Source organism: Girardinichthys multiradiatus, chromosome Y (genome assembly GCF_021462225.1).
Source record: "Girardinichthys multiradiatus isolate DD_20200921_A chromosome Y, DD_fGirMul_XY1, whole genome shotgun sequence".
NCBI classification, from domain to species: domain Eukaryota; kingdom Metazoa; phylum Chordata; class Actinopteri; order Cyprinodontiformes; family Goodeidae; genus Girardinichthys; species Girardinichthys multiradiatus.
The window spans coordinates 41,015,383-41,041,149 of record NC_061818.1 but is presented as its reverse complement, the minus strand read 5'-3'; the positions used below and the strand labels follow the sequence as shown (position 1 = coordinate 41,041,149).

Genomic DNA, 25,767 nt, shown 5'->3' with positions numbered 1-25,767 from the left:
AAATGATATTCTGTAGTGGGAGTATGGGCTTGTGTTACTGGGTTTGTGAGGACCTGTCTCAGCTGGACTCAGAGAGACAAAACCTTCCAGTTTGGACAAAGACAGAACCGATGTTCAAACAAGATCTATAATTTCCATTCATCATTTTAGTGAACGATTATAAATCGTGCATTTGCAGTGGCTTTTATCTCTGATTCACGCAGGGTCATAATTATTCATACATGCTCATATTGTCATGGAGTGACATTTTGGACTTGTTGGTTTATTTTGTAATTTTGATTCTCCTTATGGCTCTTTGTTTATTTCTTAAGTTATTGTTTCTATGTTCTCCTCTAGTTTCTCTGTTTACTTTAGTTCATAGTTATTCTAGTTCTTTATTTCCTCCTCTGATTTATTCTCTTGCTTAGTTTGTGTTTTCTGTCTGTTTAGTCCTTTCACCGATCCTCAGCCTTTGTATTTGTTTCACCTGTTCCCTGTTTCTTTGATTACCTGCCTTTGTTCCCCTCTCTGTGCTCTGTGTAAATTAGTTGTTCTGTTTGCTTAGTTCCTTGCTGGTTCCTTTTCTATGTCTATGCTTCGTTTTGCTACGTTTTGCCATAGTACCTGGATTGTGGAATATACTATGATGCGGCTACCGAGCTCTTTTCTGCACTTTGGTCCGACCCAAGATCCTTCCACGACACATATAGCAGCAGTCTATTAACACCACCCTGTTAAAATGAGACCATAAATCAGTTCAGCACTGTTTCTGCATTCAGTGTGACCTATGAACTCTTCTGCTCAAGTAAATCACAGCCTAAACTTTTTCAGGGGGAATATAATTAAAATTTAAATTAATTTGGTTTCATCAGTGTCTACAATGATAAACTAATCCTTCTCCATGTCAGGTAGTGCTGAATTTTGGTTGGATCCACAAGCAGAACAAAACCAAGGAGCCAAATGGTGAGTTGTAACGTTTATTTATGATTTTGAAGCAATAACTTACAAGAATCACGGGTCATAAAATACAGGCAGGTGAAGATTGGGCGGAAATACATCAGGGTATGCACAGATTGCAAACAGGAGGAACCAGTGAAGAACAAAGAAAATGAGAGAGTATAAATACTGAGGTAGAGTGGAGAATGGACCAATGAACACTGGGAGCTAATTAGGGGGAAATTGGGAGCAGCTGGTGGGAGATAATGCAAGACAACTGAAGGAGGGAGGTTAAGTAACTCAGATGAGCAGGAATCCAGGAAAATAACAAAACATCTAAGTGAATAGAAATAAGTAAACAAGAACATAAACCAAGAGGAACCAAATCCACAAGGATATATACAGGTCCTTCTCAAAATATTAGCATATTGTGATAAAGTTCATTATTTTCCATAATGTCATGATGAAAATTTAACATTCATATATTTTAGATTCATTGCACACTAACTGAAATATTTCAGGTCTTTTATTGTCTTAATACGGATGATTTTGGCATACAGCTCATGAAAACCCAAAATTCCTATCTCACAAAATTAGCATATCATTAAAAGGGTCTCTAAACGAGCTATGAACCTAATCATCTGAATCAACGAGTTAACTCTAAACACCTGCAAAAGATTCCTGAGGCCTTTAAAACTCCCAGCCTGGTTCATCACTCAAAACCCCAATCATGGGTAAGACTGCCGACCTGACTGCTGTCCAGAAGGCCACTATTGACACCCTCAAGCAAGAGGGTAAGACACAGAAAGACATTTCTGAACGAATAGGCTGTTCCCAGAGTGCTGTATCAAGGCACCTCAGTGGGAAGTCTGTGGGAAGGAAAAAGTGTGGCAGAAAACGCTGCACAACGAGAAGAGGTGACCGGACCCTGAGGAAGATTGTGGAGAAGGGCCGATTCCAGACCTTGGTGGACCTGCAGAAGCAGTGGACTGAGTCTGGAGTAGAAACATCCAGAGCCACCGTGCACAGGCGTGTGCAGGAAATGGGCTACAGGTGCCGCATTCCCCAGGTCAAGCCACTTTTGAACCAGAAACAGCAGCAGAAGCGCCTGACCTGGGCTACAGAGAAGCAGCACTGGACTGTTGCTCAGTGGTCCAAAGTACTTTTTTCGGATGAAAGTAAATTCTGCATGTCATTCGGAAATCAAGGTGCCAGAGTCTGGAGGAAGACTGGGGAGAAGGAAATGCCAAAATGCCAGAAGTCCAGTGTCAAGTACCCACAGTCAGTGTTGGTCTGGGGTGCCGTGTCAGCTGCTGGTGTTGGTCCACTGTGTTTTATCAAGGGCAGGGTCAATGCAGCTAGCTATCAGGAGATTTTGGAGCACTTCATGCTTCCATCTGCTGAAAAGCTTTATGGAGATGAAGATTTCATTTTTCAGCACGACCTGGCACCTGCTCACAGTGCCAAAACCACTGGTAAATGGTTTACTGACCATGGTATCACTGTGCTCAATTGGCCTGCCAACTCTCCTGACCTGAACCCCATAGAGAATCTGTGGGATATTGTGAAGAGAACGTTGAGAGACTCAAGACCCAACACTCTGGATGAGCTAAAGGCCGCTATCGAAGCATCCTGGGCCTCCATAAGACCTCAGCAGTGCCACAGGCTGATTGCCTCCATGCCACGCCGCATTGAAGCAGTCATTTCTGCAAAAGGATTCCCGACCAAGTATTGAGTGCATAACTGTACATGATTATTTGAAGGTTGATGTTTTTTGTATTAAAAACTCTTTTATTGGTCGGATGAAATATACTAATTTTGTGAGATAGGAATTTTGGGTTTTCATGAGCTGTATGCCAAAATCATCCGTATTAAGACAATAAAAGACCTGAAATATTTCAGTTAGTGTGCAATGAATCTAAAATATATGAATGTTAAATTTTCATCATGACATTATGGAAAATAATGAACTTTATCACAATATGCTAATATTTAGAGAAGGACCTGTAAACTAAAACATCTTAACACAGGAACCCAAGAAGGCAATCTAAACACAAGAATAAACTGGGGTAGTTGAGAAAACAGGCAGGGAACTCAAATGCAAACCCTAACAGGCAGATCATGACACTCAAACAACAATCCAAATCTGTCAGACAGTGAGAACGTCTGGACAGGCTCTTCACGTGACCCCACAAGTTCTCAGGGCTAGGTTCTGGCTGCCCTGCATGGACTAAAACATTTAGGATCTGCTGCCCTACAGACCAGACAAAGTGACCATACAGGTGATTGCTTTAATGTTGCTGAAGGCCCCTCTGCAGCCTCTCTCACATGTTTTCTTCTTCTGGTTTTGGTAAGGCTGTTCCTGGATCTTAATGCTGGTTTGCTTTGAGTTATGATTCATTTTCAACCGTGACTTTTAGCGGGGGGCGTATGTATATATTTGAGCCTGTATGTATAATTGTTACATCCTGGAAAAAGAAAGCTGCATAAATCAATAAAAGCTCAGAATTAAAGACATTGCTGGATGCATGGATGAATGGTTGATGAATGGTTGATGGATGGATGGATGGTTGATGGATGGTTGATGGATGGATGGATGGTTGATGGATGGATGGTTGATGAATGGTTGATGGATGGATGGATGGTTGATGGATGGTTGATGGATGGATGGATGGTTGATGGATGGTTGATGGATGGATGGTTGATGGATGGATGGATGGTTGATGAATGGTTGATGGATGGATGGATGGTTGATGGATGGTTGATGGATGGATGGATGGTTGATGGATGGTTGATGGATGGATGGTTGATGGATGGATGGATGGTTGATGGATGGTTGATGGATGGATGGTTGATGGATGGTTGATGGATGGTTGATAGATGGATGATGGATGGATGGATGGTTGATGGATGGATGGTTGATGGATGGTTGATGGATGGATGGATGGTTGATGGATGGTTGGTTGATGGATGGATGGATGGTTGATGGATGGATGGATGGTTGATGGATGGTTGATGGATGGATGGTTGATGGATGGTTGATGGATGGTTGATGGATGGATGGATGGTTGATGGATGGATGGTTGATGGATGGTTGATGGATGGATGGATGGTTGATGGATGGTTGGTTGATGGATGGAAGGATGGTTGATGGATGGATGATGGATGGATGGATGGATGGTTGATGGATGGATGGTTGATGGATGGTTGATGGATGGATGGATGGTTGATGGATGGTTGGTTGATGGATGGAAGGATGGTTGATGGATGGATGATGGATGGATGAATGGATGGTTGATGGATGGTTGATGGATGGTTGATGGATGGATGGATGGTTGATGGATGGTTGATGGATGGTTGATGGATGGATGGATGGTTGATGGATGGTTGGTTGATGGATGGATGGATGGTTGATGGATGGTTGATGGATGGATGGATGGTTGATGGATGGTTGGTTGATGGATGGATGGATGGTTGATGGATGGATGGATGGTTGATGGATGGTTGATGGATGGTTGATGGATGGATGGATGGTTGATGGATGGTTGATGGATGGATGGATGGTTGATGGATGGTTGGTTGATGGATGGTTGATGGATGGTTGATGGATGGATGGATGGTTGATGGATGGTTGGTTGATGGATGGATGGATGGTTGATGGATGGTTGGTTGATGGATGGATGTATGGTTGATGGATGGTTGATGGATGGTTGATGGATGGATGGATGGTTGATGGATGGTTGATGGTTGATGGATGGTTGATGGATGGATGGATGGTTGATGGATGGTTGATGGATGGTTGATGGATGGATGGATGGTTGATGGATGGTTGGTTGATGGATGGATGGATGGTTGATGGATGGATGATGGATGGATGGATGGATGGTTGATGAATGGATGGATGGATGGTTGATGGATGGTTGATGGGTGGATGGATGGTTGATGGGTGGATGGATGGTTGATGGATGGATGATGGATGGATGGATGGTTGATGGATGGATGGATGGATGGATGGATGGTTGATGGATGGATGGATGGATGGATGGATGGCAGCTGGTCTCGTTAAAGTCAAATTTGATCAAATTTTTAAGGTTTATTCACTTCAGATTTAGTTGATGTACACTCACTGGCCACTTTATTAGGTACACCTTGCTGGCACTGGGCTGGATCCTCTTTGTCTTCAACACTTCTTTAATTCTTTATGACCCAGATCCAACAAGGTGTCAGAAACATTCCTCAGAGGATCTGGTCAATATTGACACGATAGCATCACCACATCCAGGATGAGAACCTCCTGTTCCACCACAACCCAAAGCTGCACTGTTGGACTGAGACCTGGTAACTGTGGAGACCATTGGAGAACAGGGAAGATGGGTCCATTGTGGTCATAAAGGGATGGAGATGATCAGCAACAGAACTCAGGTAGGCCATGGGGTTAAATGATGCTTAGCTGGCAGAAGGTCAAAGTGGGCCAAGAAAACATCCCCCACACCACCAGTCAGAGCTGTTCATACAGGGTAGAATGGATCCACGCTCTCATGTTGTTTGACAAAGTTCTGATCCAACCATCTGAATGTTGCATCTCAAGTCCAGACTCATCAGACCAGGCAATGTTTCTCTAACCTACTTTTCTGGTCCAGTTCTGGTGGGTCTGTGTGAATTGTAGCTTGAGTTTGCTGTTCTTAGCTGACAGGAGGGGTCCCTGGTGTGGTCTTCTGCTGCTGTAGCCCGTCTGCTTCAAGGTTCCACATGTTGAACATTCAGAGATGGTGTTCTGCAGACCTTGGTCGGAACCAGAGGTTATTGGAGCTGCTATTGTCTTTCTATCATCTGGAACCAGTCTGCCCATTCTCCTCTGGCCTCTGACCTCAACAAGACAGTTTCCTCCCCTTAGCTGACATACTTTCTTTTTCAGGTGTACCTAATAAAGCGGCCGGTGCCAGGAAAGATCTTCTGAGTTAGAGAAGTGTTTATGTTTCTATCTTTCTCTTCTGAATCATCAGGAAACATCTCTGAGGGCTTCACATAGACTGTGGGCTCTGGAGCTGAGAAGATGGTTCTCCTGCTGTCCACCTGAATGTTTGTCAGTAGAATGTTTTATTCATTTCTTCAGCAGGATCATCTCAGTGATCTTCTATAGTGTGAAGATCTGATTGTTTTCTCATCATCCTGCAGCTCATCAGATGTCTTGGCTCGGATCTCTAGAACCTGGCTGTTGTTGCATGAGAACTGGTTCAGTTTAATGTATTTCTCAAACGGGCCGGTCTGTGACAGCTGGTGAGACATTTACTGAAGCTCTCAGAGCAGAAGGACCTTCTTACAGTGAACATACAGCCTGTCAAAGGGAATCAATCACACTCCTGATCTTTTGTGTCTATAAATACAGCTTCTGTCCCATATAGGTCTGTGTATGGAGAAGCTGCCGTTGACGTGGACTCAACATGGCATCATCTAACCTCTGGTTACATCGTGGTTAACCCACACTGACAGTCTGGTGCAGCTGCAGACTTTCACACAAATAACAATCAACATGTAAACAATAATTCATGTAAAACGGTCTAAATAAACCTGAAAATGACTCCATCCATCCATCCATCCATCCATCCATTCATCCATCCATCTCTCCATCCATCCATCCATCCATCCATCCATCCATCCATCCATCCATCCATCCATCTCTCCATCCATCCATCGTGATATTTGTGCAGCTTTGTCTCAGTTTATACTAGTATAGTATGAATAGTAAATATATATATATATATATATATATATATACTATTATATATATATATATATATATATACTATTATATATATATATATATATATATATATATATACTATTATATATATATATATATATATACTACTATATATATATATATATATATATATATATAATAGTATATATATATATATATATATATATATACTATTATATATATATATATATATATATACTATTATATATATATATATACTATTATATATATATATATATATATACTATTATATATATATATATACTATTATATATATATATATATATATATATAATAGTATATATATATATATATATATATATATATATATATATATATATATACTATTATATAAATATATATATATATATAGTAGTATATATATATATATATATACTATTATATATATATATATATATATATATATATATATATATATATATATATATATATATATATATATACTATTATATATATATATATATATATATATATATATAGTAGTATATATATATATATATATATATAGTATATATATATATATATATATATATATATATATATATATATATACTATTATATAATATATATATATATATATATATATATATATATATATATATATATATATATATATATATACTATATATATATATATATATAGTACTCTCTGCCTAAAACCAAACTTGTTTTATATTTTCAATTTAAACATTGTTCTTGAATTAGAACTTTTCTTCTTAAAGATAATTTTGAAACAGAAAAATCTTGTTCCCATCAACAAAGATAAAAACTTCCCTAGATGTGCACCTCTCTCTTTGAACCCGGGTTTTAACGGGGATCTGATAAATCCACAAATGAAAAATGTTGGAGTCCCAGTCCCAGAACAACCGGATCATTTCTAAGTCAGGTTGATCCCCGTTGGAGTGTGGTTAAACAGATGGAGAATGTGAAGATGAGAAGAGCGCGGCAGACGAAGCTCACAGATGGTGGAGGTGATCCAGGGGCAATCAGAGAGGAGGACGACTGCTGGCTGAAGAGCGGAAGAAGAAGACGCTTGGTTTGGAAAACCAAAGGTCAGAAAACAGGAGTGGCTGAAGGATGATGGAAAGTAGAAAGAGCTGAGGGGAGAAGGATGCAGGGAGCTGATGGCTGAACTACAAGAAAGACAGTGTTTTGGAATCCAACAGTTTAGCTTTTATTAATCTTTCCTCACTTCATTTTAACTTAAATAACAGAGAATCAAGTATCAAGGATCTTTGTGGTCCTTATGGACCAATAATGAAATTTATGTCGGTTCAGAATACACATATATAGAACACAGACAGAATTAAAAACATACAAATAAAAACTGTAAGGCACGTCTGGAGGACAATTAAAGCACTTATAGCAGCAGAGCTGTAAAATATTGACTACTGAGTTCAAACATTATCTGGAGCCGCGATTTGATCTGGAGGTAAAGCCAAGATCCCGTATATGGAGTCTGTTAGTCAGTTCAGTTCAATCATCCAGGAGATTCCAAGCATGGTACATTCCTTCTATTTGATCCAAACAGTGCAGTCAGATTCAGTTATTTATTCAAATTGGATAAAAAGTTTTTCTATCTAAGGAAACCCAGCAGATTGCATCCAGTCAGTGACTTGCAGCATTCACTCCTCCTGGATGAGCATGTAGAGACAGTGGACAGTCACTGGTGTTGACTTTGCAGCAATCCCTCATACTGAGCATGCATGTAGCGACAGTGGAGAGGAAAAACTCCCTTTTAACAGGAAGAAACCTCCAGCAGAACCAGAACCAGGCTCAGTGTGAGCGGCCATCTGCCACGACCGACTGGGGGTTTGAGAGATAACAAATAACGCAAAATTGGAGAGTAGTGTGAGAATGTAACAGAGAGCGTAAAAGGGGTGACGTCCTATTTTAGGGAGGCACAGTACTTGGGCTATTGCTTGGGAGGAGGAGAGATCCGGCCCCAAGTGGATAAAGTGGAGGCAATCAAAAACTGTCCTAGACCGCGTACCAAGAAAGAGGTCCGATCTTTTCTGGGATTGGCTGGTTGGTACCGACGCTTTGTACCCCACTTTGCAAGTATTGCAGCTCCACTCATGTTGCTGACCGGAAAAGACCAAAGGAATCCAGTAATCTGGTCAGATGAGTGTGAGAAGGCCTTCAATATCCTGAAGACACTGCTTTGTTCTTTTCCTGTTTTGAAGAGCCCAGATTTTGGTAAAAGGTTCGTGGTACAGGTGGATGCCTCCGCAGTTGGTTTGGGGGCAGTTCTGGCCCAAGGGGACCCAGGAGATGAACATCCCCTGTTATATCTTAGCCGCAAGCTGCACCCATGTGAGACCAGGTATTCCACTGTGGAGAAAGAGGGCCTGGCCATCAAATGGGCGCTAGAAAGCCTGAAATACTATTTGTTGGGACACGAATTTGACCTAGAGACAGACCACAGAGCCCTGACCTGGATAAATTCCATGAAGGACCATAATAGTAGGCTCACCCGATGGTACCTTTCACTGCAACCATTTAGGTTCAGTGTTCGTCATCGATCTGGCAAAACCAATGTGGTGGCTGATTACCTGTCCAGATTGCCGCACATCGTCAACCTCAGGGAGGAGGAGGATGATGTGACGGAGCAGTTCTGTCCCTTCCGTTGATAGAACGCACACACCTGTTCACACCACACATCGCAATTCATGTGCCTACACACCCATTCAATTACATGTCCCTCGCAGTATATGACAGCTACCACCAGATCGCTTTACACATTCATCTTTCCTTCTTGTAGTCCGTGGCGACCAAGGGTGCACACTTGGAGGCGCACGTAGAAATCGGTACTCATACATTCACATTTAAACATAACAATATAAGTTTGTACTCACTCATGTAGCGTTGTCCGGTTGCCTGTGGCAGCTTGAGCAAAAGTGGGCGTAACGCTTCGTCCTGTTTATAAAGGAAGTCGGTACTCTTCCGTCAGAAAACTTAATGGTAGATTATTTTTAACTAAAGAAAACCAAGAGCGTCAGAATGAAAGGAAGAAATTAATATTGATTGTTTTTGGGGTTATTAATGTGTTGGTTTTTCTGCGTAGTAAAATAAATGATTAATTGTTGGCTGATCTGATTGTGGGGTGGGGCTTAGGGTTTATAAGAAGAGCTTCTGCCTCTGCTGGTGTCAGTCTGGCCTGGTCACAGAGGAGGTAATGTTGATGGGCAGCACGAAGAGAAAGATAAGGAGTTGTAAATATCATCTATATATCAAGTTTTTCTTCTCATTTTTTCTGCTACTCTGCACTTCAGTTTTGGGAGGTGTGTAAATAAAAACCTCAATCTTCAGATGCTGACATGCCCTCCGTGATTTTTTCCACTTTTTGGAGTCAAGTTGATGGTGTCCAGGCCCACCACATGGGCAACTAGAAGGAACCCATGACACATAGACAAAGATAAATAAGAACTAACAAAAGAAACCATAACTATAAAAGTAAACAAACCTAAACCAACACTGACTGAACGAGTTGAGAAGTAAGCAGAGAAAGCGAGGACTAGAATAAATGCAAGTAAAACGTAAACAACAACTAAAGCTAACCTATAAGGTGGGACTGGAGAATAGAGATAAACTAGAGGAACTAATCTAGAAAACTATGATAATAATAATAATGAGAAAACCATTCCAAGTCATAAATAAGAAAACAACTAAAGGAACTATGAGCGAGGGGAGAGAGAACAAAACTAACATCAAAATAATAAAAGGAATAAACAAACAATATTACTAAGCCCAAAGAATAAAGATACCTAACTGAAAAGCAAAACACACACAAAACCAAAACAGAGTCCAAAATGTCGAACCCTGACAGTTAGGGTGAACAATAGGGTCTTCAGCTTAGCTTTAATATCCTCCACAGAACATGCCTGCCTAATTACTTGAGGGAGATTGCTCCATTAAAATGGGTCAGGAAGAGAGAGCTCCCCGACAGGTTTTCTTCTAGCCACAGGAACAGAACCCTGAGATCAGAGAGCACGGGGTGGGACGTACAGATGCAACAGGTCTGAGACCATTTAAAGACTTGTCGGTAAGCAGCAAGACTTTAAACCTGACAAGGAAACCAATGAAGAGATGACAATATTGGAGTAATGTGCTTGTGTTTCCAAGTTTTGGTTAAAATGCAAACAGCCACGCTCTGAATTATCTGCAGACCTCTAACTCTTCCTCGGTAACCCAGAAAGAAGAGCGTTGCAGTAACCAATAAGTGAAGACACAAATGCGTGGATAAGAACCTCAACATGTTCTAAAGATAAAACCTGTCTCATTTTAGCAGTGTTCCGAAGGTGATGAAAGGCAGTCCTAGTTAACTTTTACCTGAGACTTGCAGGAGGTCACCGGGTCAGACCACACGCCCAAGTTCTTCACCTTGTCCCTACATGTTATGACATAGTCGTCAGTTTTCAAGATGAAGTTTTGGGACTAGTAGTGAAGTAGTGAAGTATTGAAGAACTACAACAGTCCAGCCTGTTGAGTTTGGACACATGAATGTAAATTCAATCATAAAGGAACATTTAAAGCTCCTGTGGCCTCAGCTGATAGTTACCACACTGGATTCAACTCTTCTATACCAGATGTTTTCCTGTCCCTAACCAGGTGGAGTGAAACCTAACCAGCAAACAATAGCTACGTTAACTAGGTCATATAAATGCAAATATGATTCTTGGTGTATTGGGTTTTTATGCAGACATGAACCATTTAATTTTTATTTTTTAGGGCTTTTACATTTTCGTTATGGCTTGGTCTCTAATGCTGGATCTTATATTAACATGCAATGTAGTATATCATGGAACCAAACACTTTATATCCATATTCATGAATCACAGAGTCTGAAATGTTTTTGTATGACTCTGGTGTTGAAGTAAGGTTAATTATTGGCCTTATGTACTCGACGTACTTGATACTTCGTGCACATTCAGCCAAAAGCCAAAAGCACCAGTCATCATGGAGAGCCTGAGACAAAAACTTCATTAAAACCAAATGCAGAAGTAGGTCTGAGCGGGCGGGAAATATTAGAAAAACAACAGGAAAGCAGAGTAGCAGCAGCTACAGGCTTTCTGGCCTCTGCCTGCTTCATCGTAACTGAATAATGTTTCAGAAAGAAGATTATGAACAAGTTAGGAATAACTGAGCAGAGTTGCTGGAGGGTTTAAAGTGAGATGTGTTGCAGTGTGTAAAAACTGTTGATCAGCTCAGGTTTATTTCAGGGGCCCCACATCTGAAGCATTGGTCAGATCTGAGTGTTGTCTGTCTCTAACATGATCTTTGTCAGGTCATACATGTGGTCTACCTGCCTTTTGCCGCTCTTGGGTGCTGTTGACTGCAGGCCTTCTACCGTTACGGATGGAGGTTCTTTGTGAGCACAAACAAGGAATCTGGCTTCGGTTTCCATCGCTCACATCATACATCAACATCAGTTCAAACAACAACCACAATGTGTGAAGACTAATAAATAAGGGCAAGGAGTCGGATGAACAATTGTGCATCTTTTTCTTTTCTTTTCCATGTATTTATAAGAAGGAAGGCAGGTTGTGATTGTGCAAATCGGTTCATTTGTTTTCAGCAGAGTATCTGACTACTCTGGCTGTGAGATGATCATTGTGTCCATCAGAGACAGCCTGGGGGAGAAACTGTCTCTGTGGCGGCTGGTTCCTGCAAACAGCACTCTGTAGTGGTCCCAGTTCTCAAGAAAAGACACCAGCAAAAAGCCCCAGTTGATCTACACCAACACCACCCCGGTGTTTCAGGTGTTTGGCACAGAGTACTTTGAGGTGGAGGTGTTGGTTGGAGTGTTTAGGTGCTTCTTGGGTTGGTTTAGGCACCAATGGACCCAGTTTTGTCTCTAGGGCAATCTGTCAACAGACATCTGGAGACCAAGGTTCTGTGAGGGTAGGTCCACCTTAATAAAAACCTTGGTTCCGAGGGCAGAAGGATGGGTTTGTAACATGACTGCATTCCCTAAACCGGACAGGAACATGAGTGAAGTGGGACAGCCAAGAACCAAATCACATCAGTCTAAAAGTGGACCAGTAGAACTGATCCTTCTGCAGTTTTACCCACAAAAACCTAGAACTTTTACTTCTTCAAGACAAGTTGCACTGTCTTTGCCAGGGACCTGTCCAGCTCCAGGCGGGGCTGATCTCATTGGACCTTTTATGATCATCCTACCAGTTTATCTTTGTGGACCTTAGAGTTTATCCCTTCAGCATCAAACTGGCCTTATCACATCCCCACCTCCACATCCCTCCGTCTTCTTCATGTCTGTACAGCTGCTCTAACTGCTAGTTAAACATTCAAAGAAAATTACACCTCCAGTTGGTCCTGACCGAAACCCAGTGGCGAGTGTAATTCATCTCCAAGCTTTGCATTATTCTGTGGATCCTCATCTACACCTATGTAGATTTATCTGGAACCAGAAGGTGCTGCTGTACCTGCATAAATAGTTCAAGCAATAAAAGCAGAATACGGTAAGAACCTCTATGAAAACCAGGTCCTTGGAAGAGTAATTTGAATAATTAGCAGCAATTTCTGTTCTGAAGACAATCATTGTCCCCGTCACCATGTCCTCTAGGTATCTCTCATGATTCGGGGACACTCAGAATCAGACATTTGCTCAAATAAGCAAGGTTTAACTAGTCGCAGTTCCACTTGTTGCGCTCTCTGTTCCTGACTGGTTTCCTGGAGAAGATTCTGACGGATCAGAACCAGAACACATGGAGCAACTGCATGATTCTGCCTGGCAGATCTGTAGCGAACAATTAGATGATAATGAAATTCAGGATATTTCTCCCAGATGTGTTCAGTGGGAATTCTGGAAATTTCAGTCCAGAAAGTGGTAAAACTGGATTTGTAAAATTATAATATCCAGAGACTGGAGCCAAGATGGCAGCTAAGGACTGATTGTAACATGCCAAATTAAACAGATTTAACAAATGCAGACACTCCTCTTCAATTTGTTTCCTGATGAAGATGAGGATGACAAAGCTTCAGTTTGATTTAAAACCTGCATTGTTTTTCCGTTCCTTAATAGTTTATGTTTTCTGTCAAATAAGCATAAATAATCATTGTCGTCCGTTTTATCCAGGACCGGGTCCGTTGTTGTAAAGGGGGCCCAGCATAAAAACATCATATTTTTTCTTCCAGGTGCTTATTAGGATGTTTACTGTCTTTTAAGATGCTGCACAGATGACTGAGATGGAGGATGAAGAAGGTATTTTGTGTCAATAATGTAGCTTCAACGAGTCCTGTTGACCTATTGGGCCTCTGAGGGACACATTTAACTAAGATGTTAGACTAAATTGAAGAATCCTTTCTGCTCCATAATGTCTGTTCCTCCTGTTTCTTTCTGACTTAAATGAGGCAAGCAAAGAAACATCAGAACGCAGGAGATGGGAACAAACTGAGGTATTTGCAGAAGGATGATTCTGTTGGAGGATCTAACTGCACCTTGTTCTAACTGATGTTATAGCTGCAGTCTGACAAGCTTTCCAGGTTGATCCCTTTTATCTATCCGTTGTCAGACTGAACTTTTCACTCACTTCTTTCTTTCGTTCAAGCATCTTCCTCTCACTCTCCTCTCTCTGTGATCCAGTAAGGGGTCGGTCTGCAGCTCGAGGGCTCCATGAGTCTCCACCAGAAAGCTTCTGGCACGACTATTTTATTTGCCCTGAGTTTTGTTTCTAAGACAGCATCCACTTATTCAGTCCTGTTTTTGACTCAGTCCTTGTACTAAAAGTTAAAAATCAGGACAAATGTATTTAAAGAAACCGCATTTAACTTCCTTTAATTATGACCTGTTCACTCCCTGGATGTTTGCTTTCTAGAAACTTTTCCTGCAGCCCACTCTGATAACATGATTACAGTGATCAGGGACAGATTGGGCTCAGTAGTGCCCAGCTCAATCCAGCCAGACATCGGAGATCTTCATGCTCTGCTGAATCCTAACACAAAGTTCCTAAATAGCTTTTCTGCTAAATGCAACAAGTCCAAGCAATAAAGTTCAAAAGTAACAGTAGAAGGATAGAGTTTTTGTCTGCAGAAGTTATGCTGTTGCTTCAGAAAACACTGAAAAACCAAGGGCTCCATCTCAGACTCTACAGGCCTCAGGTTAAGGGTTAAATGTCATGACAGGGAAGTTGTAAAAACACAGAACCAGTAAGACTGTTTGGAAGTATTGAAGGAGAAATAAGCTGATGAAGGTTCCACAAGCTACTGGAGGAGGTTCTATAATCTACTGACGGAGGTCCTGTAAGCTGCTGATGGACGTTCTTTGAAGTACCAATAGAGATTCTATGAAGGAGGTTCTTTGAGCTTCTCACGGGGGTTCTACTAACTACTGATGGAGGTTCTATAAACTACTGACGAAGGTCCTGCAAGCTCCTGATTCTATAAGTTGCTGCAAGCTGCTGAATCTTGGAGAGGAGTTGACCGTAACCCTGCCAACAGCAACTATTTCTGTTCCAGTTTTTGTAGGTTCCTGGTGATGCTTCTCATCATTATCTTCATCCTTTATCATACACTGTTGATCTGGGCAAAAAAAACATTTTTAGCTTCTGTGAAATCCAACCTACTATCTTCTCCTCCACTTCCTCCTCCTCCTCCTCATCATCTTCAACCAGATCTGCTGAAGGAGCTCCTGCAGCAAACATGACAGTGATTTTTATACATTGGCTCATATCTGCCTGTAGGGCCTGTCTTTTTTTGGCCCACCGTTTCTCCAGATCGTCTCAGAGTAGATGTTTGGGTTTTGATTTTCCTTTTTGTTTGCTCTTTATTACATTTTTCTGGTCTTTTTTTTCCAGTTTATTTTCTCATGCTTATTGTATTTCCTTTATTAGTTCATTCTTTTGTGTTTAATTCTAGTGCTCCTTATTCATCTTGAGTTAATCCTGTTAAATGTCTCTTAGATACTTCCCTTGGTTTCCTTGTGTTTCTGTTAAGCTCTTTTCTGGTTAATTAGTCTCCCTCCTTCAGCTGCTCTGCCTTCACTCTGCAACAGCTGCTCCTCATTTCCTCTGATTAGCTCTTCTGGTTTATCGGTCATCTTCATTTGTTCTCTTTGGTTTCTGCTTGATTCTTGTGTTTTGCTGCTCGTTTCATGCCGTTCTATTTCACTTCAGTTGTTTCTGCAGTTTGAGTCCATCATCAAATCTAAACATGACACTCAAGTTGTTGCTCTTTTCAGGAGAAGGAGCTCCACAAAGTCAGTTTGAGCTATGAGGTCTTTCTGCTGAGGAGATCTTACCAGAAGAATGCCATGCAGGATTTGCTTTCTCACCCCTTAGGACTCATATAGGGTGAGAGGCGGATGACATTAGAAAACACTGCTGAGGTTTTGGTTCTGTGGTTCTACACGCTGTTGGGTCATAGTCTCCCCTTTGTGGTACCGCATCTTACTAAAATATTCATATATATCTAATAAACCCCGTGCACATAATTTCAACAAAGAACAGCGTATAACTGTGAAGTTAAAGTATGCATGTTTATCAAAATCTTTACAAACACCTGAAATGTTTGCCCTGCATTTTATTCAGCTTATTTTACTCTGACACCCGAAAATAAATGCAGTCAGTGCCAAGTGTGTGTAATTTAACCAACTTTCCTGAAAGAGCCATACTCCGGTTAAAATCTCCTTGGTTTTATCATATTGTTCATAAATGCTGCTCATTTCCATTGATTCCATTTATTTATTTTTCTTTGGTGTCTGGTGTTTGTTTTTGTTTATTTCTGCTGGTCTGGTTCTTAGTTTGCCCAAAGTTCTGTTTTGACTTGTTAATTGGTTTCGTCTCCCTGCAGTCTGACCCACACGTTCCTTCTTCCCCAGGATTACTCTGTCCTTCTGTTCATTGGTTCTCCTTGTTTGTATTTAAGCTCTTTGCTCTTCATTGTTCCCCGCCGGTTCCTTGTGTTAGTCCCGTCTTCCAAGACGTTCTGTCATGTCTGGTATTCTGGTCATGTTGGAGCATGCCATACTCCTGTTTCTGTGTCTGAAATGTCTAAGGATATTAAAACCTTCTCTGCCCTTTGGTTCTACTACAAACCCAATTATGACAAATTGAAACAGCTTGTTTGCATCTTCTATTGCTCCTGCAATAGAAGATATGACTCCAAACTTTGATATTTGTCATCCTGACATCTTGCCGGAGATGCTGGGCTGAACATCCTCTCTGAAGCTTCTGCTGGTGGGAAACCAACACACAAAGCTAAAGGAAACCGCTCCATCTTGCTTCTACAAGTCAAAAAGCAGCAGCAGCAGGTGTGGTTTCACTGTCAGGGTACCTGGATCAGGTAAGGAGAAAGGAGCGAGAGCAGAGGAGTGTGTGGATGGAAATGAAAAATAATGTCCGGCTTCCTCCTGTCCGTTTGGCATGCTTGGATGGAGGGAGCTGCTGTGAGTGGGTGGATGATCTGTAGAGAGGAGGAGGAAGATTTTTAACAAGGGGTTCCTTCACCCCAGGGACACCTCTGTGTCTGACCACTCAGGAGAAGAGAAGGAGGAGGCCAGATCTTTTACAGGCTTCCTATGTGATGTATGTTGGATGCACACATGTATCATTAGGCATCATTAAGCCCAAATTATACACAGAGAAGGAAAAAGGCAGATGCTGCTGTTGGCACATTATTTTACTCTGCCCCCACCTCCTCTGCAATCTGCAGCCTGAGGAGGGAGGTGAGTTAATCTAATACATGTGTAGTGTGATTAAAGGAAGAGCTTCATTGCTGTTGACATTTCAGATGAATGTGAAGCTTGGCGAGATATTAAACACTCTGGAATCACAGTGAAAACAGGAGCAGCGAGGCGGAAACAGAAGGAGTTAAAAGTCTGGACCTGTCACAAGGAGATCTCCCTCCTCTTCCTCCTCCTAATCCTCCACCTCCTCCTGCCGACTCCTCGGCTGCTCGCTGCCCGTCTCACCACCTGTCAGTCCACACTCTTCGTCCACTTGTTTGTGCAGGAATCTCCTCCACTCCCATAATCAAAGGTAAGAAACGTAGCTCTTCTTCATTCTCAGCTCTGAAGGTTTGGATTTCAGGCACTTCTCAAAAGATTTGGTATTTTTTCTCCTTGTGTGTCTGTTCAGATTTAAAAAGTGCATTTGCAATGGCTTTTGCATGACTCTTTTCACTGTTTTACTGTAGCATATTCGTTTTGCTTACTCTTCTGAGAAATATTTGAAATATGCAATAGATTTCCGTCTGCAGGGACTCCAGTATTAGAGTTGGTGTATAGCAGGAAAAGAACTGTAGGGCTTTATGTAATTTTATCTATTTAAAAAGGGCAAAACATGGAATATTTTGTATATAACTGAGATTAATTGATTAAATAAAAGTGGAAATCCTTGCAAACCTACTGATTCCTGAATATTTTGAGTCAAGTGGAGGTTCTGTGGAATTCTGAAAATATTCATTTATTCCAGTAAAAGCTCTGGTGTCACAGGGAACAAACAGAACTAAAAGGGAGGTATAAATATTTCACTTTCATGCATGCAATGCATCTGCAGTCCTCTAATATTTCCTCCACTTCAAATAAAATCACCCAGAATATGTAAAATGCTTTGATATTAGGATGAAGCTTGAAGTTTCCTTTAAAACATCTATTTTTAAAATCTGGATGCTGTTCTGCAGGAGCATTTTATGTGGAACATCATCAGATCAGTTGAAACAAAAAAATCTGCTTTAAATGTGCATAGCGCTACCTACAGTCTCAGACAGGCAAAGCAAGTATCTAAATCAACCTCACAATAGCTGAGGTGTTCTTTCACCCTGTTATCATCACAGATTGTTTAGATTTCTGCATTAAATTCAAGCAAGGAAAGATAAAACCTTCCCTGGGTCCAGTCCTCCAGATTCTATGTTAGTAATAAAATTTAATCCACAGGGTCTCTGATATACCAACAAATGGCCGAAGAAACATCCACCTCCATGCAGCTGGGTGGCAATAACTTAAATATTACAGACACATGTGACTTTGAAGTCAGGTGTGTAAACCTAAGCATGGGTAAAGTAGCGCTAGGCCAATGGTTCCCCTGAAACAATTAGGGCATTGTTGACAAGTTTATTAATGACAGAGTCTGAACAAAGCTGAGCAAAAATGAAAAGGTACATCTCCACTGTGGTTGTTAGCATGAACATCACGTCAGCGTCTACACGGATACACCGTAAACCTTCCGTTGGAAAACATTTCTAAAAATCCAGTTTGTAAAATATCTGTTAGTTTGGATTTAGTATTGATTCTGCTGCTGGAAGATTGATTTTGTTAGCTACATCTGGTATGTTAGCAGCTGCAGTAAATCGATTGTTTATATGCAGTGAAATGAAATTTTGAAGTAGCTAATTTTGTTTTGTCTGTTTCAATAATCATCCACCTACGGACATGTCTCTGTGAATCTTGGACAGGTCTAAGCATGCCTACTTGCTGCACTGTTTGCTGCTGTACCTTTATTAAAATGAAGCTTAATCTGTGGCTTCAGATGGGGCATGTTAAACACGCTCTCAAAGTGAAATGGGATTGTTCCTGTAGTCAGTAAATAATTTTCTACAGGCAACTGTAAACCCTGCATGCTAGCTCTTCTCCTTCATCAACTTACAGCTCACAAAGGGAGGAAAATCCATACTCCATGTTGGGTTTGAGCTACAGATGACAACCAGAGAAGAAACATTTGCTTCTGTAAAGGATAAACAGCAATACTGAGAGCAGATCTGGTACTATTTTAGGTCTCAGAACTAACAAAGTTCTATATTTTCATTGTTGGTAATAATTAATGTGTATAATGTCCCGATCATTCCCTGAGCAGCAATATGCTTGTGTAAATTTCTTTAGGTCAACTCCTCAATCTTTTAAAGGTGAAGGACTGATATGAAGCTATTACCCAATTTAAAATTTAAAAACTGATATTTCCACATATTATAATTTGTATTTGCTCTGTAGGAAATCATGGAAGAATGCACATTCATACAAAGCATTCTAGGTTGTAAGATGAGATGGACATGCCAGTGGTCAGACCATGGTCCTACATTCACTTTCCTGATTGTGGTGGTTGTGTCCTGTTGATCCGGCCTTTTGACACCTCTGACTACCTTTCTCATGTCAAGTTGTGAACTTTCTGTCAGTTTGATGGAGCCTGGGTCTTGTTTTGCCCCTAGAAAGTACCCTGAAACAATCCTGTGGCCCCTGAAAGCAGAGTCCTAGTCAGGGTGTGACTCGATGTTGCTGGGTTGGCTGGGACCTTCGGCCTTCTGTCACGTTGTGGTTTAGGATCGGACCAAAGTGCAGACAAGAGCTCGGCAGGATCATCTTTGTAATTCAAAGATTTATTTACAAGGTCCAAAACGTAGCAAAAACACTGCAGGAAATGAACCAGAGCCTAGATTCAATTCAATTCAATTCAATTCAATTCAAATTCAATTCAAAATACTTTATTAATCCCAAAGGGAAATTAAATGTTGTAGCTCATATTATGAAGGTTTCCTCAAAGAGTCGTTGTAGATGCTGATGGCTGTGGGCAGGAAGGATCTCCTGTAGCGCTCCGTCTTACAGCAGATCTGAAGAAGCCTCTGACTGAAGACACTCTGTTGTTGTAGGACAGTCTCATGAAGAGGATGCTCAGGGTTCTCCATAATGTTCTTCATTTTATGAAGAATCCGTCTTTCCACAATGATCTCCAGAGGTTCCAGAGGAGTCTCCAGAACAGAGCCAACCTTCTTTATCAGCTTGTTGAGCTTTTTTAAGTTCCTGGCTCTGATGCTGCTTCCCCAGCAGATGATGGCAGAAGAGATCAGACTCTCCACAACAGACTTATAGAAGATATGCAGCATCTTGCTGCAAACACCAAAGGACCTAAGCTTCCTCAAGAAGTACAGTCTGCTCTGTCCCTTCTTCACAGTTGCATCTCCACTCTAGTCTGTTGTCCAGGTGAACACCGAGGTATTTATACTCCTCCACCACCTCCACTTCTTCTACCATGATATAAATAGTTTTTGACTTATTCCTGTTTCTCTTAAAATCTACAATCATCTCCTTTGTTTTAGTCACGTTCAAAAGGAGATGATTGTTTCCACACCATGCCACAAAGTGGTCCACCACCTTTCTGTACTCATCTTCTTGTCCATCTCTGATCCACCAACAACTGCAGAATCATCCGAGTATTTCTGCAGAGGACAGGAGTCTGTCTTGTACTGGAAGTCTGAGGTGTACAGAGTGAAAAGGAATGGTGAGAGTACCGTCCCCTGTGGTGCTCCTGTGCTGCTGACTACCTGGTTAGACTCACAACCCTTCAGTCTCACAAACTGTGGTCTGTTTGTCAGGTAGTCTTTGATCCAGGAGATTGTTGAGGCCTCCACCTGAGTCTTCTGGAGTTTCTGACAAAGCAAATCAGGTTGGATTGAGTTAAATGTTCTGGAGAAATCAAAGAACATGATCCTCACAGTGCTACTGGCTTTGTCCAGATGACACTGGGTTTGTTGAAGCAGGTGTATGATGGCATCTTCAACTCCAACTCCACAGCGATAAGCAAACTGAAGGGGGTCCTGATGGTTTACTGTTTGCTTACTCAGGTGGGCCAACAGGAGTCTCTCTAGGACCTTCATGATGTGAGATGTCAGGGCAACAGGTCTATAGTCATTGAGGACTGATGGGTGAGTTTTCTTTGGTACCAGAACAAGACTGGAGGTCTTCCACAACACCGGACCCTTCTTCTGGGCCAGGCTAAGGTTGAAGAGGTGCTGCAGAATCCCACAGAGCTGCTCTGCACAGACCTTCAGGACTCTAGGGCTGACATGATCTGGACCTGCAGCCTTATTCCTATTCAATCTCTCCAGTTGCATCTTCACTTGACTTCTTGAGACACACAGGTGGAAGAGGGAAGCAAAGGAAGCACCAGCATCTTCTGATATGGTTGAAGGCAAACATGTAGAAGCAGAAGGGTCTAGGGCTGAGGTGGAAGATAAAAAATGTGAGGTGTTACTGGACAGCTGTGTGTCCTGTGGGTCAAAGGAAGGTGGGATGTCTGTTTGGCTGTGAGCAGGAGAGGAGGATGCTGAGATTGTTTCTGAACTGAACCTATTGAAGAATGTGTTCAGTTCATTGGCTCTGTCCAGACCTTCATCGGTCCGATCATCCCTCTGCTTGAAGCCTGTGATCTTCTTCATCCCTGTCCACACATCTCTGATATTGTTTTGCTGGAGCTTGCTCTCCAGGTTCTTCTTGTACACCTCCTTGCTGTCTCTTATCTTGACTTTAAGTTGCTTCTGTAAACTCAATAATTCTCTGTCTCCCTCTCTGAAGGCTCTTTTTTTCTTGTTAAGCAGGTCCTTCAGGTCACTGGTGATCCAAGGTTTGTTATTGGGGAAGCATCTCACGGTTCTGGTGGGGATGATGTTATCCACACAGAAGTTTATACAGTCGGTTACACACTCAGTCATGGCATTGATGTCCTCTCCATGTGGCTGGCACAGTGCGTCCCAGTCTGTAGCCTCAAAGCAACCTTGCAGAGCTTCTTCAGCTTCCAGTGACCATTTTCTCACAGTCCTCTTTATTACAGGTTGCCTCTGAACAAGGGGCTTATATTTCGAGCAGAGAAAAACAAGATTGTGATCTAATTTGCCTAGAGGAGGTTGTGCTGTGGAGATGTATGAGTCCTTGACATTTGCATAAAACAAATCCAATGTTTTGTTTTCTCTGGTAGAGCAGCTGACAAACTGTTGAAACGTTGGAAGTTTAGCAGAGAGTGAAGCATGGTTAAAATCACCAGAAATTGCCACAAACGCATTGGGGTGTTGTGTCTGTAGCTTAGCAACAACTGAGCTGGTGGCATCACATGCAGTGTCGGCAATAGCGGAAGGTGGAACGTAAACTGGTGAACTCTCTGGGTAAATAATATGGACGAAAACTTACTGCCAACAGTTCAATATCTGGACTGCAGAGATGACACTTCACAGTTACATGTCCTGGATTACACCATCTGTTGTTCACAAGTACTGCCAGTCCACCTCCTTTACATTTGCCGCTCCTCTTTAAATCTCCGTCTGCTCGTATGGTTAAAAAGCCCGGCAGAGAGACGCTGGAGTCTGGGATATGATCCTGCAGCCATGTCTCAGTAAAACACATGATACTGCATGCCCCGTACTCTGGCTGGGTCCTTTGTAGGGCTTGGGAGTTCATCCAACTTGTTTCCCAACAATCTCACATTGCCCATCATAATCGAAGGAAGAGATGGTTTGAACTTCCTCCTTCTCTCTCTTCTCTTAGCTAGTGCTCTGCAACCACGGTGTCTCCTTTTCAACTCATCAGGGATTTGGGGTTATAGTTGAAGTATTATTTGAGCTTCTGAGATATTAATCAGCTGTTCCTAGTTGTAAGAAACAACCCCGTTTCCATAGCAATGCATTATAACAAATGTCCAAAAATAGAAAGTATTAGGAAAAATCCTCCAAGCTGCACAGCATCTGACACCGGAGAGGACAGTTGTCCAAAAAAAAAAAAAAAGAAAATCAACTGTATCCACCACAAGAGGAATAGTTCCCAAAAAAGAATAAATCAGAATCAAAAGTAACAGAGCTACTCCAACCTGCAGCCACCTTGAGTGGCGCAATTCTACAGAATAGATACAAAGCTTACAACAATCACTGCAGGTTTCCCAAGACAAGGCGTGGCAAATGATTCCCAAGGCAAGGTAATGCAAAAACAAAGCATAAACAAGGAGGAGAACGAGGTATGACAAACAAAAGGAACCAGCAACGAACAGAGACACCAAACCAACTAATATCCTGGGGAAAGACAAAGGCAGGGAATCAAGAGAACTGAGAACAGGTGCGACAAGGAGGCAGGGAAGCAGAAGGAACAGGTGAAACAAATATAAAGGCTGAGGAAGAGTGAAAGGAAATAAACAATAAACAGAAAACACAAACTAAGCAAGAGAATAAATCAGAGGAGAAAATAAAGAACTAGAATACTTTGGAATTACTAAAGTAAAGAGAGAACTAGAGGGAAAACAGAAACAAAAACAATAACCTATGAAATAAACAAAGAGGCCATAAAAAGAATGTAAATTACAAAATAAACAAACCAAACATAAACAATAACTAAAGCTGGAATAAGAACAAATACATAACCATAACTAAACACAGAGATACTAAATAAGAATCCAAGGGTGAATAATAATAATACAAAAAAAAGGAAAGCAACAACAAAAGGAACTAAGAGTTAGAGGAACACAATACACACAAGGAGATGGTAGGGGGAGGAAAAGAAACTAATAAACATGATAGAAACATCTAGACAAAATAAACCATCACAAGACACCAAAACCAAAGTCCAAAATGTCACACCGTGACACCTTCTGTAATGTTTGTGTCTAATAGTCCTATCAGAAGGTTTCTGTGCAAAAACTTGATTGTCTCACTGATGGCACCTTGTTGCAGCAGCAGCAGACATGTCCAAACGCCACAATCCAAAGGTATTACTGGACAGAACTGTGCAGCAGCAAGAATTTTTCCAAAACCTAAATGGTTCCGGCTACTACTCTGTAGAAACCCTGGCATCTCTGAATATGTCCTACTGTAGTACTTTAGGACAAACCTCTTCACTGGTTCATTAAGACCAACTAATGAAACATTCTCAAATCTCCTCTGAGATCCCTGCTGACCAAACATCCATATTCATTCAGATCCCTGAAGCTGAAAAACATAGAGTGCTGTCCTGTTTCAGCAAAAGGAGGTGTCCGTCTTTAAGGGTTTTAGGTTTACAGCCCATAAAAACCCACAAAGGTAAGAAACTGTCAAGAAACGTCTAAAAGGTAAGCTGAACTGTGGAGATATGTTTTACAATGGACCTCCTGTACAGCACCTTGTGGTTCCTTTGCTCATTTGGCCCAAAGCAGATTAGATCATGCAGTTACTGTTCAGATGTGATCATTCTGCAGGTCTCAAATCCATCCATGACTTCAAAAATCTCAGGGACCTGACGTGATAAGGGAACCAGAACCTCGGTTCCTTCTAGAAAAACCTTGGGGCTGGATATAAAGTTTCAGCAGGTCCTTCAGGATGAAGGGTGGTTAGTGAGGAAGACCTTAAATGTGTTTCGGACCATTTTGGACTTTTGTGCTTTCATCAACAATTTGTTGGTCTGGAAGCTGTTGTGAATAAAATAATTTTAAAAAGCAAGCATGTGAAAGGACTTTATGAAAGTGTGAACTAGGAATACATTTTGTTCATCGTTCAAACCCAACATTTTCTGGTCATCTTCTTATAAGTTAGGAGGAAGCAGAGAAAAATCAGGTGCCACCTCTTCTGTGAGGCTTCAGGGCTGTTTCTATCTTCTAGCTGTCATGAGGTGTTGGTTAGCTGAGACAGGAACATGGGATGAGCAGAGTACTGCTTCAATAATTAAATGGAAAATTTTTACAAAAAGCACAAGAAAAGCTGAACGTAAGCACATTGTCACAGGCGTGAAAAATGGGGAGCATATGGGAAATAGAAATGGAAGGATCCAGCAGCAAACAATGGGAACCAGAGAGCTTATATACTGAGGGAAGTGTGAAAATGACATAGGATGCTGCTGTGTTCATCAGGATATAATGTGAAGCCGCTGAGGCAGAGGGTTAGCAGAAAGAAGGAGACTAATTAACACAAAGGAAGCTGAACTTAGAAACAAAGAAACAGTCAGTCATCTTCTATACCGCTTCTTCCATAGTGGGTCGCGGGGAAGCTAGTGCCTATCTCCAGCAGTCTATGGGCGAGAGGCAGGGTTCACCCTGGACAGGACAAAGAAACACCACGGGGAAAATGAAAACACAAACCTGAGGGAAATAAACTAGAACACACGAAATAAGCAAGAAACTAAATCTTAAGGAATTAACTAATATGGTAATATCTTTTAGAACATACAGGTCCTTCTAAAAATATTAGCATATTGTGATAAAGTTCATTATTTTCTATAATGTCATGATGAAAATGTAACATTCATATATTTTAGATTCATTGCACACTAACTGAAATATTTCAGGTCTTTTATTGTCTTAATACGGATGATTTTGGCATACAGCTCATGAAAACCCAAA

General features: G+C 41.3%; 1 protein-coding gene across 2 annotated transcripts in view; it reads left to right on the top strand.

Moving 5' to 3' along the window:
* Window positions 1-17,345: 17,345 nt before the first annotated feature.
* The window catches only part of LOC124864113 (double C2-like domain-containing protein alpha), an 80,094-nt gene continuing 71,672 nt past the window's right edge, over window positions 17,346-25,767 (top strand). For both annotated transcript variants that reach the window (XM_047358742.1, XM_047358743.1), the window contains exon 1: window positions 17,346-17,694. The gene's annotated coding sequence lies outside the window, so the exon portion shown is untranslated. The remainder of the gene's footprint in view (window positions 17,695-25,767) is intronic.